The sequence below is a fragment of the Cyprinodon tularosa genome, unplaced genomic scaffold, assembly GCF_016077235.1.
Source record: "Cyprinodon tularosa strain WSP-4 unplaced genomic scaffold, ASM1607723v1 ctg1007, whole genome shotgun sequence".
NCBI classification, from domain to species: domain Eukaryota; kingdom Metazoa; phylum Chordata; class Actinopteri; order Cyprinodontiformes; family Cyprinodontidae; genus Cyprinodon; species Cyprinodon tularosa.
Genome location: NW_024037791.1, coordinates 57,207 through 70,833, shown reverse-complemented (window position 1 = coordinate 70,833; position 13,627 = coordinate 57,207). Strand labels below are relative to the sequence as shown.

The following is a 13,627-nucleotide window of genomic DNA, read 5'->3' as shown; positions in this document are numbered from 1 at the left end:
GTCATTAACATGTATTTCCTCTAAATTTTCAGAACAATTTCCATCTGCAAACCAGCATTTTGTGTTCTGTTACAACACACAAGATGAAATGGTTCTGCTGTTTTACCACACTGGATGGAACCAGTTTCTCTCAACTCCACACTGATGAGATGTCTCGCTGTATGAAGGGAACCTGCAACTATTTCCCTTTGACTCTACCCCCTCCTTTGGTATCAACATCTTCATTATTGGCTGAAAGGTAACACTTTCTACTGTTTTACAACTCTTTCAGACATTAGAAACACCTAAGTAATTAATATTTCCGTTTGTCTGTTTCAGATAAGCAAAAGCTATGTCTTGCTGTATGAAGGGAACCTGCAACTATTTCCCTTTGACTCTACCCCCTCCTTTGGTATCAACATCTTCATTATTGGCTGAAAGGTAACACTTTCTACTGTTTTACAACTCTTTCAGACATTAGAAACACCTAAGTAATTAATATTTCCGTTTGTCTGTTTCAGATAAGCAAAAGCTATGTCTTGCTGTATGAAAGGAACCTGCAACTATTTCCCTTTGACTCTACCCCCTCCTTTGGTATCAACATCTTCATTATTGGCTGAAAGGTAACACTTTCTACTGTTTTACAACTCTTTCAGACATTAGAAACACCTAAGTAATTAATATTTCCGTTTGTCTGTTTCAGATAAGCAAAAGCTATGTCTTGCTGTATGAAGGGAACCTGCAACTATTTCCCTTTGACTCTACCCCCTCCTTTGGTATCAACATCTTCATTATTGGCTGAAAGGTAACACTTTCTACTGTTTTACAACTCTTTCAGGCATTAGAAACACCTAAGTAATTAATATTTCCGTTTGTCTGTTTCAGATAAGCAAAAGCTATGTCTTGCTGTATGAAAGGAACCTGCAACTATTTCCCTTTGACTCTACCCCCTCCTTTGGTATCAACATCTTCATTATTGGCTGAAAGGTAACACTTTCTACTGTTTTACAACTCTTTCAGGCATTGGAAACACCTAAGTAATTAATATTTCCGTTTGTCTGTTTCAGATAAGCAAAAGCTATGTCTTGCTGTATGAAGGGAACCTGCAACTATTTCCCGTTGACTCTACCCCCTCCTTTGGTATCAACATCTTCATTATTGGCTGAAAGGTAACAATTTCTACTGTTTTACAACTCTTTCAGACATTAGAAACACCTAAGTAATTAATATTTCCGTTTGTCTGTTTCAGATAAGCAAAAGCTATGTCTTGCTGTATGAAAGGAACCTGCAACTATTTCCCTTTGACTCTACCCCCTCCTTTGGTATTAACATCTTCATTATTGGCTGAAAGGTAACACTTTCTACTGTTTTACAACTCTTTCAGACATTAGAAACACCTAAGTAATTAATATTTCCGTTTGTCTGTTTCAGATAAGCAAAAGCTATGTCTTGCTGTATGAAGGGAACCTGCAACTATTTCCCTTTGACTCTACCCCCTCCTTTGGTATCAACATCTTCATTATTGGCTGAAAGGTAACACTTTCTACTGTTTTACAACTCTTTCAGGCATTGGAAACACCTAAGTAATTAATATTTCCGTTTGTCTGTTTCAGATAAGCAAAAGCTATGTCTTGCTGTATGAAGGGAACCTGCAACTATTTCCCTTTGACTCTACCCCCTCCTTTGGTATCAACATCTTCATTATTGGCTGAAAGGTAACACTTTCTACTGTTTTACAACTCTTTCAGACATTAGAAACACCTAAGTAATTAATATTTCCGTTTGTCTGTTTCAGATAAGCAAAAGCTGAACAGGCAAAAGGGCACAGTAGGTCAAAGGTCAGAAGAAAATAAACTTTTGCCAATGTCATTGCCTCTATTACAATGAAAGTAAAGGTTTGACACTAGCTTTGTGAAGAAAAAAAAACATATAATAGCTTTAAAAATAGGAAACTGTGTATATACCCACCAGCTTTAATGTAACACTAGTGTAACTGCACTTATATCTGCCTAAGCGGAGCTTGATTGGGTTCATAAAATCCCACAGAAATCATCAAAGTTAATGTGAAGAGCATCACCAGCCCTAACTTCCATCTGACCCTCAGCAGGAGCCTTTAGTTCAAAAACCAGCTGCTGTGATTTACAGAGGCCCTGGCATCACTCCAGTTATCTTTAAACATTTGACATCAAGCCTATGAAAAGAGGGAACAACCAATCAGAACTTAAAAACAGCATTTATTCACATAGTAAAGAACACAACATCTATCTAAAGAAAACTATTATAATAGAAAATATGATAACACCAATTATTGATAATTGAAAGGGCAAAAGGGCACAGTGGGTCAAAGGTCAGAAGAAAATAAACTTTTGCCAATGTCAATGCCTCACCTACAATGAAAGTAAATATTTGACACTAGCTTTGTGAAGATAAAAAAAACATATAATAATTATATGTTGGTAGAAACAATAAAGTATATTTTGGTCACATCACCCAAGAATGCAGCACATCATTAGGACACATTCTGAAGGATAAAAGCTTAGTTTAACACATGAGCATATAATATCAGAACCATATCAATACAGGTGTATGCACCAAGTGGGGAAAATCAAAGTCATTGGAAGGATTTTTAACCACGCAAGTATTTACAAAAAACAAAAAAGAGTTATGTGTATGAATAATTTATGATTATAAAAGGCTGAAATCATACAAACACAAAGCATAAAATGTTATATTTTCTACTGCATAATGTTTTGCATTTTGCCAGTACTAGTAACTCTGACTGGTGATGGAATTTCTTTTGGTAATAAACCTTTTAAAAAACATTTCATTAAAGTCCTCCTATATATCAAATTGTTATCCAAACAGATACCAAATCAAAACTCATGTTGTTAAACATTAGGTTATATTTAAGAAGCTTTGCTAGTGGAGTATGCAATGTGTTTGCTTGAAGTCTGCCTCAGTTTGGGATGTCAGCTGGTGTCTAGGTTTAAAACGGGCTTTTCACGATTGTGCAGCGACCAGGCTGAAATACATGCAAAACTATTCAGATTACTTATTTAACACTAATCACAACAAATGCCATCTCAAGGCGTCTACAAAAATTATAAAGAAAGAAAAATTTAATTGCTTGAAAAAATTATACTGAACTTATGATAGTAATATCTGATATTTACTTTATGAATAAGTACAACTGTTGGATTCAGTGTTGATCGCAGCATGATGTGAAAAGCCTTGAGATATGTGTTCCTCTTTGTCAGGGTAAAACTGCTTAGATTAATAGCAGTTTTTTTTTAAGCACTGGAATACAAGATATTTTGGTAGGTAGATGTAATTTGCTACCACCTTTACCTTTTGTAATGATTAAAACAAATGAACTGTTAATATATTTTTTTCTAGGAACTAGGCTATAAATTATGCTTATTCTTGTGCTTTAAAATCTCGTATTCCATGTTTCGTAAATTCCTAATTTTGAAGTATATGTTTGGTGTTTTATGGTCAATTCAATATTAGAGTATGTAACAGTTTGTTGGAAATCATCTGCCTTTAACTGGCATTGAGATATGCTTTTTGCAACACATTTTTGTCCATCCCTATGAATCACGTGTTTAGTTTGTGTATTTATTATTTCACTATTTTGGTTTTCAGCACTTGTATTAGATCTGTGAGTTAAATGAGCTACTGTTTTTTGGAATCCCCAGCCGGCCTTGGCAGAAGGCTGCTCACACTGAGTCTGGTTCTGCTGGAGGTTTCTTCCTCTTAAGTAGGGAGTTTTTCCTCTCCACTGTCGCTACATGCTTGCTTGGTGTGAGGGATTGCTACAAAGTCAGCGACACAATGCAGGTGAATGTCTATTATAATGTAGAGAATTAGTGTGCACCTATGATTAAGGTTATATGATTAAAGTTGTATACATGTCATCTTTTACATTGAATAAAGGGCTTGGTTTAAAGGTCTAACCATTTTGTGCCTTAGCATGGAAAAGTCTGAGCTGTGAGACCAGCAGTACAGCTTTACAGATAAGGCTGATTAACTGAGTAGAAAGAGTTTTAAGTGCACCTGTGCAGGAGTAGACTGTTAATGAATAATCCTAAAGCGCAGCTTTTGCAAGGGTAGGTTTCCAAGGAAAGATAGAATTCTGAGCACAGCAGATGGTTGGGATCAATAATGTTCTGAGTACAGCAACAGAAGGGCAGATGGCCAAGGTCATTTGGGCCTCAGAAGCGGCAGAAAAGTCAGGATAAGGCCGGTTGGTGGAGCATTGGTGCAGATGTACACAGCTTAGTTAAACAAAATGTGATAACGGGAGCTGTTGGTTTTAACACACACACACCCTGAGCAGTACTAATGTGAGGGTTTACTGAAGCTTTAAGCACCCTAGTTCAATGTGAAATGTTGCAAGCATGGATCACTGAATAGTACTATGTGAAATGTTACAATCATAATTACTGGATGAAAACTTTGTTTTAAAATAATAAAAACTAAACTGAAAACTGTGTTTTGAAATAATAATAGCTGGAAAATAATGGTTGTTGATTTAATAGCGACATATGTTATTATGACTTATAAGAAAAGTAATCATGACATGTAATAAAATGTTTGTTGATTAAATATATAAAAAATGTGTTTTGAAAAGGACTTTCCACCGGTAAAATAAAATTAATTAGACTTAACCGAAGAAAATGCATGTAAAATGATGAAAAAGAAAGGAGGAGCTTGGGGGAGGAGCCCCATAGCCTGAAATGTATAAAAGGGAAGCTGTTTCATTGTATTGTCAGTTGTTTCTCCGGAGAGCAGCTCAGTGTGGATGCTGTGTTTTGCAATAAAACACTCTGGACTTGGAAATCCGTGACCTCTGCCTGTTTTTTTTACATTTTTGGTTGAAGACTTTTTCTGCCTTTTGAGAAGTTTGAATTTTTATAAAACTTAGTTTCAATTTTTAAGTCGTTAAGAAAGAAAATACACGACATAATTGGCGAGCCAGCGGCGGAGAAGAGCAAAAAGGGGACGCCGGACGATCCGCAGGCACCAGCTGGAAGGCGTGGAACCCCAAGGGCCCATAAGTCACCATTTAAGGTGAGTCAATTCGTTATAATTTTCTAAATTAGTGGGGAACCTGCCTCCGGCAACTGCCTGTAGGGGTTAGGCGTCACAAAGCTCTTCAAAAGAACTTAGTTTTCCAAATTTAATGAAGAAATTTCCAAATTTGAGAAGAATTCATATGAGAACAAATAAAGGCAGACTAAGCGGAGGAAAAGTCCAGGTATGTATGAGTATATGTGAATGTATGGTTTAAGTATTAATGGATGTTTATATCTGTATTTGAACTGTTGATAACTTGGTGAATAGGTCAAGCTTAACAGATGTTGTTCTGAGCGGACAAGTGGTGAAGGGACAGATTGGTCAAAACGTTTTTTGACAATAGTCGGTGGAAGCCATAGATCCGGAACATTATAGTACGTCTGTTACGTGAGGGTATTGATGACTATGATAGTTGGCATGCTCCATGAAAAAGCTTGTGTTGTGTATTAAGGTATTAAGAGGCTAAGCGATAGCCAGGCTAAGGGATAGCCAGAGTATTACCGATTAAGCGATAATCGTAGAGATAGTACCGCTCTACCGGGAACGTTATCTATTTTCAGTTATCTGAGTAGATCCGGACAGCAGGGAAAACGCGTATGCCACTGTGGAAGACAGTGAGAATAGTAGTGCACTGTAAAATATATAATCGTTTGTTTGGTGTGTCTTTGTCTGTGTGAAGAGTGAAAGAGTTACTACCAAAGGAGATAAGGGGTAAAAAAATTAATAATAATAGAAGAGTATAATATTGATAAAACGGTAAGATATAATAATAAGTTAATAGAAATTTAAATAAAAGATTATAACATTGATAAAATATCAAGACATAATAAAAAATCAATAGAAACTGTTAATACAAAACACAGTTAAAGATATAACCCAAAATTTAGAGAATTAAGAATTGTAAATCAGATTGGCAACTGGAAAGTATATAGTCAAAAGAATAAAAATAAATTAACAAAGTCCCAAAATAAAGATTTAAAAAAATTGAATATATAATTACATGATAAACAATTGGTATTATAAATCATATTGTATAAATTATAGAGTTACTATTCTTAGTTGCAAAGTATTATTATCTATAAAACTGTATTATTATCTATAAAAAACTCTACAAAATTTGAATTGGAAAAATCTAAACAGGAAAAAAGAAGAACAATTGGACAATAAGAATACTAATAAAAAACACAATCTGTATTGAAAAGAGCAGAATCGGTTAAAGTAAAATTAAAGTGAAATTATAAAGGTTGGTAAATAAGCATATACCCTAAGGGTTGAGTGATTGCTGATTGCCATGGGAGCCAATGGGAGCAAACAGTCTGCAGGATTGACGCCTGCCAAATTGGTTATAATGACACATCCTTCCAATAAACGCAAAATTCAAAAATGCATGACGGAATGGCATAAGATAACATCTGGAAAAAATCGCTGGCCTAAAGAGGGCAGCTTTGATCCTTCTTGTTGTGATGAAGTAGATGCCAAATTGCGGGAAAAGGATAAAAAGCGTGACCGATTGCATTTGCATAAAAAACAGAAGTATGCTGAACAGAGTGATATCTTGCGGTATTTTAAAATGGAACGCCATAAGAGCCCAACAGCCCCTGATTACATAGATCATGAGCCACCGCCTTATCACCCTAGTGCAGCCGGCCAGTACCCCGTAGTGTTAGAGTCAGGCAGAAAGGGAAAGATTACAGGGCAACTTAAAGTAGTGTTGGAAGAAGATGAGGATGAAACAGAAAAAGAGATAAGTGACACACAGCAGGATGAGTATGAATGCAGCAGTGAGGATGAGAAGATGCAAAGAACCCCCCAAGTAAGGAAAAAATCCTCCATTGCCCGTACCCGATCCTCAGTACGTCGCAAACACGCACCACTGCGGAAAAGCCTCACAAGCCACCCGACACCCAGGGCCAAGTTGGTCTTAGATGAACCTGAACCACTAAAGAAACTGAGAGACGAAGAGTTGATGATACTAAAAGAGTATGATTACAGCAGAGACTATGACGAAAGGGATAGAACCCCAGAAGTAAGGAGGAAAGCTCCCCATAGTCGCTCCCTGCCCCCAGAACGTCACAGACATTCACCATACCCTAGAGGCCCCCCATGCCGCTCAGAGCCTAGGACCACGTCAACATATAAAAGCCACGTAGACCCCAAGACCGAGGTAGTATTGGATGAAACTGAGTCACTGACAGAAAAGATAGACAAGGACTTGGCGGAACTGACGGAAACATTTGTACAACTCGTCAACAGGGAGAAGGAGTTGAAAGAGAAGGCGCAACAAGAACAATTAGTAAAATTAAAAGAAACAATAAAAAGACAAAAGGAGGAGAGGAAAAGGCGAGATGAAGAATTAGAAAAAGAAAGAAGAATGGAAGAAGAGCAGCTTATAATAGCAGCTAGGGAAGATTGCCCAGACCCACCATGTCCACAGACACAACTCCTGATGGACAAAGCAAGCAAGGAGGAGGTGAGCACAGTGGAGAGTGATGTGACAGATTGGGAACACGTTGTGCCACAAGATGAAGGCCCAGATTTAATATCGCCAAAACATCCATTCGATAAGGGGTCCAAGGAGAAGAGCAGGCTGAGGGCAAGTGTAAAAGAGCCTCTCACAGCCGAGTGTGATGTGGATCTACAAATAATACAAGGCGGTAAACACGCCATGCAAACCAGGTCCAAAGCAAGAGAGCTAGAGCAAGAGCAAGATGAGGTCTACATGGCTCCCTTGCTGTCTAAAGGACCTCAGGAAGAAAGATATGTACCCTGGTCCTTTATGGACATGATAACTCTGGCCGGGAGACTGACCCCATTAGCAGATGGTGCTGACAGGTGGATAGAAAAGCTGGAAGAAATCACTGGAGGCATCAACCTGGCTGCGGGAGACATCAAGGCGCTGCTGATCAAAACAGCAGGACACTCAGCAGCCAGAGAGGTGTTTGATGAAGCTCAGCTTCCAGGGGTCATGTCCTCACACCGGTATGACAAGATACCATTCAACAAGATAAGACCCAAGGTGTGGGCAGCCTTGAGAGACAAATACCCCACCTGCAGTGATCCATCTAAGCTGAAAGAAGAATGCCTGAAGGACGATGAGAGCCCAGCCCAATTCCTGCACAGGTTCCAACAGAAATGGAAAACAGAGACTGGCAGTGATGGGAAGGATCTGAAGACATTTGGCCCCCTGTTCAGGACCTACATCAAAGAGGCCATGCCCAAAGAAGTGCAAGCCAAACTGAAGGATGTTGTGGGGCTCATGAAGATGGACTGGCCACTGTTCACTGAGCATGTTATACATCATGTAAACATGTACAGGGCTGAAAAACAGGCCTTTGAGGAACAAAGTAAGGTGTTGGCCACCAGATTGACCCAGCTACAGATTGGGGAATTGTCCAGAGCAAAGAAAGAAAAAGAAAAACCCAAACATCAAGCAGCACTGACGGTGATACCCAAACACCCTCCTAAAAGAGAAGGGCACCAAGGGGAGAGGCATTTGGTAAAAGGACCCATGGTGTCTCCTGTTTTTCCCTTTCCCGCCCACACAGCAGAGGGGCAATTCCCAACCCCCAAAACCGGGCCCTGTGGGGAAGGGAGCCCTGCCAAAACCCGATCCAACCTAAACCCAATCCCTCCTATTCATGTGCACTAAACCCAAAGGAGGAGGCCCCTCAACAAGCAGGGTTCAATAGGGGAAAAACGAGGAGGCCACCCCCCGGGGGGAAAGGGATGGGAGGGGAACACAAGGGGGGCCCCCCAAAAGGCCCCCTAAATCCCCAAACCCCCCCAGCAGATGCCCCCAGCGGGGTTCCAACATGACACAGCAGCGGGAAAAACTCCAAGCGGGGGATGGGGACAAGTTGGACACAGCAAAGAGACTGCCCCACAAACCCTTGGATGGTAACCCCAGCCCCCCCCCAAGGCTAACCAGCCCCCCTAGGGAAGGGGACAAGAAATGTACTGGAAATTTGGGGGTTTCCCAAAGAAACCGGTTTGGAAAAGGCCATTTTTAACCTGTATTAACCCAACGACCACAAACAAACCCACCTTTGGGATGTCAAAAATTTTGACGGGGCATCATCTTTTTAAATTTGATTGTTTACGGGAGCGGGGCCCTACCCTGTTTTGGAAAAAAAGGGGAATTGGCCTGCCTCCCCTCACCCATAAAAGTTTTCGAACAGTGGGTTTCTCGGGGAAAACCCAAAAAAAATACCCATGACGGGAGCCAGTTCCCAGGGATTATATTTGAAAAGACTGTGTATGAAACCCACTACTGTACTCAGAAAAATACGCCCAAAAATCGGCGGGTAAAAAGATGTGCTACCCAAACCAACGCAGAAATTAAATTTTACCCCAAAGGGAAATTTAAACCTTTGAAGCAACAGACAAAAAGGGAAAGCCGCATGATGCCACAAACCTGCAAAAAGACCCCCCCAACAATTAACCATGATCAAAAGACCAAGTGTTCTGGCTGAAACTCCCCTTTCACCAAACCTCCTACCCCCAAACCCTGGATGGGAAACGTGGGGGCCCCCTTGTAATGAATCAAAAGAAGAGCCCAAAAGAACCCTTCCTCCCTCTCCTTTGCACCAGTTTTAGGGAAAAAGGGGCCCAAACACACGAAGACTATGAAAAGTTGGAATAAAGAAATTAAAACAAAACAACTGTCACCCCAAAACGCAAACATAATATTTGGGACCGAAAAAGGAGCTGCAGCTGTTGTCACTTTTTCCTGATAAAGAAGTAGCAGAAGGGGTTCCGGGTACCCAAAACCAGAAACCACATGTCACATTATTGATCCCCAGACAAAAAAATATTAAACATGACCGGGGAACCCATGGCCCCAAGAACCCCAAGCAGGTCACTGAATGGATTGTTTACTGCATGGAACTGCATTAGAAATTGTCAAAAGATGGACTTTTTTTTAAAAAATCTCATGCACCAAAATAAAAGTAATGGGCAGAAAAACATTAAAGTTCCGGGGAAAAAAACAAATGGCAGTGGCTGCAGAACTTTTGGAATAAATTTTTGAACGGGTTTTCCAAACGGGTTAGGGCCCAAAAAAGAAAAAACCAGATGTAGGGTTATTTAAAATCAGCCAGCCCCCATAAAATTTTAACCAAAAAAATCAAACGTGAAATTTAAACCCTTTTCCCAAAAAAACCCGTCCCCCCCCCCTTTAAAAAAGAGGCGGGTAAAGGGAAACAACCTATTAAAACAAAAATTAGAAATACAGGAGCCCCTTAAAACCCAAAACGAAAAAGCCCCTGAAAAACCCCCCCAAATTTTTTTCCAAATTAAAAAAGCCCAAAAAGTAAGGGAACAGTTTAAAGTGCATGACTTGAGTTTGGGGTTAAATCCCAATCGTAGGGGAAGGATACCAGTATACCAGACCCCACACACTACTAAAGTAACATCCCCCCAAAGGAAACAAAAATGGTTTACCTGAAAAGATCTGTGTTCCCAGCATTTTTCAGTGAAACCCCCCCCACCAAAATTCCCATTATTTTTTTTGCATTCACGTACAAAGGCCAACAATTTTATACTTTTTTCGGCGATTGCCACAGGGCTTTTTTTCCCCCTCACCATAAATTTTCCCAAACGTGTACGGCAAATGCCAAAAATCACCTTGACATCCCAAACCACAATTTTTTGATGTATGTTGATGACTTTTCTGATTTTTTTCGTTTTCTAAAGGGGCCCAGTGTGAAAGAAAAAAAAATTGAAATTTTCTGCCAGAAAAAACGTGGAGTCCCTTTGGGGGGGCCAACTCATGGGGGACAAAAGGTGAAATTGAAACCCGCCCCCAAACGGGAAAACCCAAATAACTAAAAATGCCCAAACCTCGGACTGTTGGCCCCACATGTTTTTTTCTTTCCTTGGCTTTGGAAATTTTTACAGCAGACCGGGTTTGTTTTTTATGCCATCAAAACGGCTCCACTAAAAGGGGAAATTGATTAAAGCCGCGGGTAAAGGGCCCAACCATTCACCCTAAAATTACAATGGCAAAAGAAGCAGAAGGGCTTTCCCAGCTGCTAAAAACAAATCTCCAAATTTGCTCCTCCCTTTTTCCCAAATCCAGATTAGGGGAAAAACCTTTCCCAAACCTTAAGTGGCTGAGCGACAAGGGTATCATTTTCAGAAAATTAAAGCAAGACCCCCCCAAAACGGGAAAAACCCCCCAATCTCCATTACAGCACAAAATTAAAATGGTGTCGAAGAAGGTTTCCCCCTCCCTGTTTAACCCAGGGTTTGGCATGGAAAAGCACAGCCTTCGCATAAAAAAAAGGCCCTCATTTTTTACTTTTGGGCCACCCTGAAATTTTTGTATACACACATCAATTACATGAAACTGCCCCACCACCCCAACCTTCCGTGATCACACAACTTGTCGAACGGGTTATGAATTTCCCTGTTTTTCCGGGACCTAAACTTAACAATACAACGCTGTCCCCACGATTAATCCAGCCAAAAAAAGGGGTTACTGCCCACAGAAGGGGGGACCCCAAAAATGATTGTCCCTTCAAGGAACAAACCTTCTTTAAGGGGAAAGGGGAGGTTTTAAATACAATCACCCAAAATCCCATCTAAATCTGACGCTGTTTGTAGCCCGGGCTCCGTACAAGGTGAAACGGGAAAACCAGAGCGGGAAATTTTGGAATAGCCCCAACCCCCCCCAAAAAGGGGGACCTTTCCCAAAAGTACAATCAGTGAGCCTAGATCAACCTTGCTCTGCTAAAATTTGGTTGCAAAAATAAAAGCTTTAAAACCACTGCTTTAAACTAGCTACTGGTAAAAAAGTGACAATCTTACTGACTGCCCCATTTTTAAAGGGGTTTTGCCATAATTAATGGCCCAGCATTTTGGAAAAAAAACGAGGGTTTGTTAAAAAAAAGAAAGGACCCCAGTAACCCCCATTTCAAGCATTGTAGAATTAAAAAAGCATGCAACTGCCATCGCCTTAGCTATCGAAAAAAGTGCAGCTCCCTCATTAAAGGCCAAAAAGACACCCCTTCCATAGGGAAAAAAAACTTTGGGGGATTTAAGGGGGCCAAAGAAGCCACAGGACCTGCAGTGCAGGGGCCAAAAGGTTCATACACGAAAGTGAACCTATTTCGAACTTAGCTTCGTTGATAGAAGCCCAAAACCCGAGTCTCTGGAAACGGAAAAACGTTTTGTGGGGCAAAAAGGGGGGGGGGGCACGACATCACATTTCCCCCTGATGGGTTTTTGGGGGAGTTTTTCGAGGGCATTTTTTTTTTAACCCCTTTTTCTCCCGTTACCCCCGGATTAAAAAAATGCAAGGACCCGGGTCAAATTTTTTCACGGGCCCCCAAAATTATTCGAAAAATAAAAGGCAGTCCCGGTGGTCACCTTAAAAATGACCCCCTATGGTAGACAAAGAGAGCTGGCCTTGTGTCCGCACTGTCCTAAATATAATGTGGGGGTAAGATGTTCACCCCCAACCCCCTTTTCACATTCCCCCCCTGCCGGACGGTCCCCCCCCTTTGTCCATCTGATGATGGACTACGTTGACATGATTACTCCTGGTTTAGGGGAAAAGGTTTTTATGTGTGGTTGTTTTTCGGGTTTTTGCCCGGTTGGGGGAACATGCCCCAATGCCCAAAAAATTTACCACAAGCAGCGGCACGGTTTTTTTTTGTAAAGAAGTTTTTTTTTCCTTTGAAATTTTGGGAAAGCCTGACCCCCATAACAAACTGTAACGGACCTATTTTTTTTTCACAGGTGAAACCGGCAGATGTTTACAACTGTTTTTTTTATAAAACAAAAGTTTGGTTGTGTGATCCTTTCCCCCGGTTCCCCCCAGGGCTCCCCGTGGAACAGCTAATGGCATAAATGAAAACCCCAAAATTGGGTAAGATAATACTGACAAACAACAACCCCTTTGACTTGGGTTGATGCTTTAAACCCATTGCATTATGCAAAAGGATCCCCAAAAAACCCATAACCCATCTTCTTCCACATTAAATTCTTACAGGTCGAAACCCAAACCAAAATCCCCAAAAGGTTCGAGGGCCCCAGCAGGAGGAGGTTTTTCCCTGCACAGCTTGAACGAAAAACTGGGGGATTAGCTCAGATCCTTAAAAACGCATTCACAGACTTATTTTTCAACAGGTGAAATTTTTTCTGGGCCCCCCCCAACCCAGCACGAGGAACACCCCCCAATTTCCCGCGGACGTCAGAGGAAAGTTTCCCAAAATTTTGGGGGCAGTGGGGGTTTATAACCAGTCTTAGACGTCAGGGAACGAGCCTCGGGGGAAAAGGGCCCCCAAAAAGTTTTTACTTAACCCCCCTCCCACTGCCCCCAAAGTTGAAGGTAAAGCCCTTTTTGGTTCCCCCAAAAACCCACTTGGGACCCCGGCATTCCCCCCAGACCCAACCCCCCCGGACTTGACCAGGACCCCACGGCCCTGCCATTTCTGAACCTAGGGCAGCCGAAAGTCCCCCCTCCCCCAACACCCCACCACACTCACAAAAACCCTTTTAATCAGTACTAATTTCCCCCTCTCCGCCGTCCACCTCAGCCGGGGCAGAAAGGGGGGGGCTGAAA

At 41.1% G+C, this 13,627-nt stretch overlaps 1 long non-coding RNA gene across 1 annotated transcript; it reads left to right on the top strand.

The window, feature by feature from the left end:
* Positions 1–32: 32 nt before the first annotated feature.
* On the top strand, positions 33–3,829 carry LOC119777769. The gene is made up of 9 exons (XR_005279964.1): positions 33–238; positions 319–420; positions 501–602; positions 683–784; positions 865–966; positions 1,229–1,330; positions 1,411–1,512; positions 1,593–1,694; positions 1,775–3,829. It is a non-coding gene; the product is annotated as an uncharacterized LOC119777769 (long non-coding RNA).
* Positions 3,830–13,627: the final 9,798 nt, after the last annotated feature.